Source organism: Cupressus sempervirens, chromosome 7 (genome assembly GCF_028749045.1).
Source record: "Cupressus sempervirens isolate cs-2001-9-10 chromosome 7, ASM2874904v1, whole genome shotgun sequence".
Lineage (NCBI taxonomy): Eukaryota > Viridiplantae > Streptophyta > Pinopsida > Cupressales > Cupressaceae > Cupressus > Cupressus sempervirens.
In genome coordinates this window covers 925,392,041-925,398,040 of record NC_143124.1, presented here as the reverse complement: position 1 = coordinate 925,398,040, position 6,000 = coordinate 925,392,041, and the positions used below count along the sequence as shown (strand labels likewise).

Genomic DNA, 6,000 nt, shown 5'->3' with positions numbered 1-6,000 from the left:
GTCGGTATTGGTAAGCACATGGATGAAGAATTTGTGGGATGGATTCTTGGGTTTGTATCTATGTGTGTATCTGTGTGTTTTTATGTATGCATGCATCTGTGTGTACATGCACAACTACAAACACATTATTTTGAATTTTTCAACATTTGTGCATAATAAGATTAAAAGAACTAGTTTGTATGTAAACTTTGTGGCATAGTTATTGAATCAATATGGTTAATTCTGCAATGGAGCTAAATTAATTCATTAAAAACAATGAAATTTATAAATTATTGTTATTATCACATTGAATAGATTAAATTCTATTACTAAATGGAATAATAAAATACCAATTGTTTTGAAATGAATGGATTACTTTTTCCTTAATATATAATATTGTTTTTCATTATAAATATTTTTACTCAAGGCAAATGGTTATATCTTAAAGGATTTAAGAATTAACATACTTTTTTACCAAAATCATATGTCCTAAAACAATTACCAAGGCCCACAGTGACAGTAAAGGTATATCTACACTATCAAATGAATGGAGAGGGGGCAAAGGAGTATGAAGCCTTTAATAGGAACATATCAATGGAAGCTATCAATCACAACGCATTGACAAAACTCCAACATAGCATCTTCATCGTAATACACAACATCTAGTACCTCGTACTTCTGACTGGCTACCACTTTAAGCATAGCATATGGTACATTTGTTACACACCACATCAACGGAAGGCATAAACATCCGCTTAGGTAAGCATCTCGGATCCCCATCATCATTCTAGTTCGTATGGGACAAAGATAGAGATAGTCAATTTTGTTAAAGTATACGGAAACATACAAAGATATTTATTTTTAAAAAAATAAAAAATTTAATAAGGGGTAAAAGTATTTTCTTGGCATGTCAAAATTAGAAAATGTAAAAGTAATAATTAATAAATACATATGGATATGAAATTAGATGGATAATGTGGAAATAAATGGAATTAATAAATTGTAAGGAAAACCTCTATCCCTTGTACCAGTATTAGAGATAGGTATCTTCCTATTTCGCTAATACAAGGGGAGAGTAAACATGCAAATATTGATGTTGGTATTAGAGAGGTGTTATACCTATATGGCCAACTTATTAAGGAAGGATTTGTGTGTTGGTATCAGAGATAGGTATTATACCTATTTGGCTAACTTATTAAGGAAGGATTTATGTGTTGGTATCAGAGATAGGTCATATTCCTATTTGGCCAAACACAAATGTATATTGATATGTACGGGTGCTCCTCCTATCGACATACTCAAGGAAATGTAATGGTAGAATGTTCTAATGGAGTCAACATATGCATATGTGAGCCTTAAAGGGTGCACTCTAGAAAAGACGGTTAAATAACTAACGGTTAGGAAACCCGATCTAAAGACGTCTTTAAGATTTTGGATTAGGTTAGAGGGTAACTAGTCATGATAAGTTTGATTAATTGAAAGAATTCTAGCTTTGTTTTTGCAGGGGATATTACAATGGTATCAGAGCATAGTCCTACCATCCTGTGGAACCTTGGGTATTATATAAATAATGGCAAAACAACTAGCCCAAGAACTAAGGAACTCTATGGAAGAAACCAATGAAAGAATAAAAAATTCTAATAAATTATTACTAGAAGCTATAGAAAGAATAAGCAATGAAAATATCCAGAACGAAAGAACCAATCCACAAAGGGATTGCCACTCCAATCATGAAGACAATGAACCCTCATCTCAAAGTTCGGCCCCACGAGATACCTTTCCTTCTTTCATTCCAAGAGGAGAAGAAACTACTGCAAATACCATGGAAGAAATTGTGCAAATATATGCAAACTTAGAACCAAACATTCGACAAAATGTTTCTTTTGACAAATACTACAAAACAAAAACCATGGAAAAGAGTGGGAAGAACCACATGGATAAAGAACTTTAATTCAAGTTGAATAAAGTTAAACTACCATATTTTAATGGTTCAAGAGAAAAAACTACTCAGTCATATAGTCCTATGACTGAGGAGGGTGCAATCAAATTCGCTATACTCCTCTTAAGGGGGTCAACACATAAATGGTGGCACTATGGAAAAAATTCCTTAGGGCATAAGAAAATTACCACCTATGGCGAATTCACTCAAAGGTTGATGAATAGATTTCATCAAAGAGATCCGGAGTGGTACTTTCAAGAACTCACTCACCTCAAGCAATTAGGGTCGATAAAAGAATTTGCAAATCAATTCCAAGATCTCTTGGTAATGGTTCCTAACCTATCACAAAGCCAACTCACCCACTTGTTTATAAGAGGACTCAAGGATTCTATTAAGGCACAAGTAAAACCCGTCGAACCACATAACCTAGAGGAAGCAATCAGAAAGGCAAAAAAGATCGAATTTAATCATCCCAGGGAAAAGAATAAGAATTTTGGTTCTAGGCCCCGCTATAGACATGAAGGATCCAAGAAAGATCATCAAGAAAGACCTTGCTATATCTATAAATAACCATGGAATAAGGAACACTGATACCAGAAAAAAGAAGAGTTATTCTAGAAAAAATTATGTTTTAAATGCAAGGAACGATGGAAACCTAGTCATCAAAGTAAAAGAGGAAAATAAACAAAATGGAAGAGCTAGGAGAAGATGACTGCCCATGGAAAAGAACACGAACTAAGGAAACAGAGCATGGAATAATAGTCGTCATCACCCAAGAAAATGAAAATAAGACCTTTCGACTCAAGGGAACAATTAAAGGACAAAGAATAATTGCATTAGTGGATTCCATTGCTACTCATGATTTCATTAGTAAACACTTGGTCATTAGGAGGAAACTTAAAACACAAGAGTTCAAAGGTTTCAAGATTGCTTTTGAGAATGGATCCATTGATAAGTGTACCAAGATAGTGCCTCAACTAGAAGTCACCCTAGGGGGACACACCATTAAAAGAAAATTTTAGGTAACAGTTATTCAAAACGATATTATCCTAGGAATGTTGTGGGTAAATTCCTTTGGATGATTCACAATGGATGGGCCAAATTCAAAAATTTGTTTTCAACATGAAGGGAAACAAATCATATTAAAAGGATTACTAGATGGGTCCCCAAGATGGTATCTTGTAAGAAAATGACAAAAATATGGCCAAGAGAGATGGATGACCCAATGTATGATATTAGATAAATCAATTTCAAAAGGAGAAGCCATTCATGTAGATATTCAACCTATATTGAAAAGATACAAAGAAGTCTTTGAAGAAATTCCTCCAGGACTTCCCCGAAAAAGATCATTTGAACATTCAATAGAATTAGAAGTAGAAGCAAGACACATAATTACCATCCTTTATAGACATCCAAGGAAATTCAAAGAAGAGATAGAAAGAACAATCAAGGAATTATTGGAGATGGGCCATATCCAACCTAGCAACAGTCAGTTTGCATCTTCAATAGTCTTCGTAAAAAAGAAAGATGGTACCACGAGCATGTGCATTGACTACCAAGCACTAAATAAAAAAACTATAAAGAAAAAATATCCCATTCCTAGGATCAATGAAGTAATGGATGAATTACGTGGAGCATGTTACTTCTCAAAAATTGATTTATGATCAAGATATAACCAAATAAGAATGAGGAAAGAAGATGTACCCAAAATTGCTTTTAGGTGTCGCTTGGACATTTTGAATTTTTGGTTCTTCCATTTGGACTCACCCATGCACTAGTGACTTTCCAATCATGTATAATCACATATTTCGACAACAATTATGAAAATTTCTATTGTTATTCTTCGATGACATACTTATCTACAATAAATCATGGGAAGAACACCTACAACATATCAAAGAAATCCTAAATATCTTGGAAACAAAATCATTATATGCAAAAATTCCAAAGTGTGATTTTGGCCTTAAGGAAATTTTATACCTAGGGCATAAAATCAATGCAAAGGGGTTGAGTGTAGATGAGGAGAAAATTAAAGCTATCAAAGAATGGCCAACACCGAAAACACTTACCAAACTCAGGGGATTTCTAGGCTTATGCAACTACTATAGATGTTTTGTAAGAGGATTCTCCAAAGTTGCTTCTCCACTCACAAACTTAACAAAGAAAGGTGCTTTTACATGGAATGAACTAGCAAAAAAAGCTTTTGAGAAGCTTAACGAAACCATGTGCTCTTCCCACTTTTAGCTATTCCAGATTTTACAAAGACATTTGAATTACAATGTGACGCATCAGGTGAAGGAATTAAAGCGATACTTATGCAAGGGAAGCACCCAATAGCCTTTGAAAGCCGAAAGCTAACATATACCAAAAGACATTACTCAATATATGATAAGGAGATATTAGCCATAATACATGCCTAAGTAAAATTTTGACAATACTTGGTCTGAGGGAAATTTATTGTAAAAACATATTATAACAACTTATGATTCTTCCTAAATCAGAAGGATCTTAATGATCAACAACAAAAATGGGTTAGTCCAATTCAGGCATATGATTTTAATATAGAATATGTAAAAGGAATAAATAATGGAGTTGCAAATGCTCTCTCAAGAAGACCCCACATTCATGTCATCACAAACATCTCGAAGGATTGGAAGAAAGAGATAACAACAAAATACATTCAAGATCCCCAAGCAAAGGAAATATTAGAAGGAAACCTACCTAATGACAATTTTAGAGTCTGGAAAATATCATTCTTTACAAAGGAAGAGTGTGCTTAACACCTAAGTCAGAAGTTAAAGGAAAAATCTTGAAAGAGTATCATGATAACCCCCTAGCAGGGCACTAAGGGTACTGCAAGACATACAAAAACACTAAGGAAAAATACTTTTGGAAAGGCTTAAAAAAAGATGTATTAAAGTATGTAAGGGAATGCATGACCTGTCAACAAAATAAACCAGAGCTAAATCACCCAGCAGGATTACTACAACCCTTACCCATTCCGAACCAAAAATGGGAAAGCATATCCATGGATTTTGTAATAGGATTACCAAAAATTCAAGGGAAGGACAATATATTTGTGGTAGTAGACAGACTTACAAAATATGCTCATTTCTTCGCTATCTCCACAGAGTATACAACACATCAAGTAGCAAAGTTATTTTTTAGGGAAGTTTTTCAGCTCCATGGACTTTCACAAAACATTATAAGTGATAGAGACAACATATTCCTTAGCAAATTCTAGTAATAACTTTTTTCATTGGCTGGAACAACATTAAACCCCAGCACAAGTTATCACCCTCAAACAGATGGACAAACATAAGTGCTTAATAAGTGGTTATAAAGATACCTAAGGAACTATATTACATGACAACAAAAAGCTTGGATTAAGTGGTTACACTTAGGAGAATATTGCTACAATACTATTTATCATATGTCGATAAAAATGATCCCCTTTAAGGCATTCTATGGATATGAAGCTACGTCCTTTGGGGCTCTACTCCCTTAGGACAATAGAGTACCAAGTGCACAATAGTTTGTAAAGCTAAACACAAATATTATTAAAACATTAAAAGAAAATATATGCCAAGCATAAAATCAACAAAAATTCCACACAAACAAGAAACGCACCGAAAGATCATTTACAATTAGAGACTTGGTATTTCTACAACTCCAACCATATAAACAATCCTCACTTAAAAGGAATGGTACAGAAAGCTTAAACCTCAATTCTATGGACCATACAAGGTATTGAAGAAGATCAAGGAGGTAGCTTATGAGCTCGAACTTCCCCAAGATAGTAGGATTCATAATGTTTTCCATGTCTCATGACTCAAGCAAGCCCTTGGACAAAAAATAACTCCCTCCATAGATCTACCTCCCTTAGATGATGAAGGGCAGCTCATATTAATACCAAAAGTTATTTTGGACACTCGAGAGAGGAAGTTAAGGAACATAACTATTAAAGAAGTCTTAGTAAAATGGAAGAATCTACCTGAAGCAGATGTTATGTGGGAAAATGAAGAAAACCTTAAGTTGCTTGAGGACAAGAAAATTCAAGACGAAAGGACTGCAATGAAACT

General features: G+C 34.1%; 1 protein-coding gene across 1 annotated transcript in view; it reads right to left on the bottom strand.

The window, feature by feature from the left end:
- Window positions 1–355: 355 nt before the first annotated feature.
- LOC149550575 (syntaxin-71-like) overlaps window positions 356–6,000 on the bottom strand; it is a 124,087-nt gene continuing 118,442 nt past the window's right edge. Inside the window, exon 10 of the mRNA XM_089793557.1 lies at window positions 356–766. The gene's annotated coding sequence lies outside the window, so the exon portion shown is untranslated. The remainder of the gene's footprint in view (window positions 767–6,000) is intronic.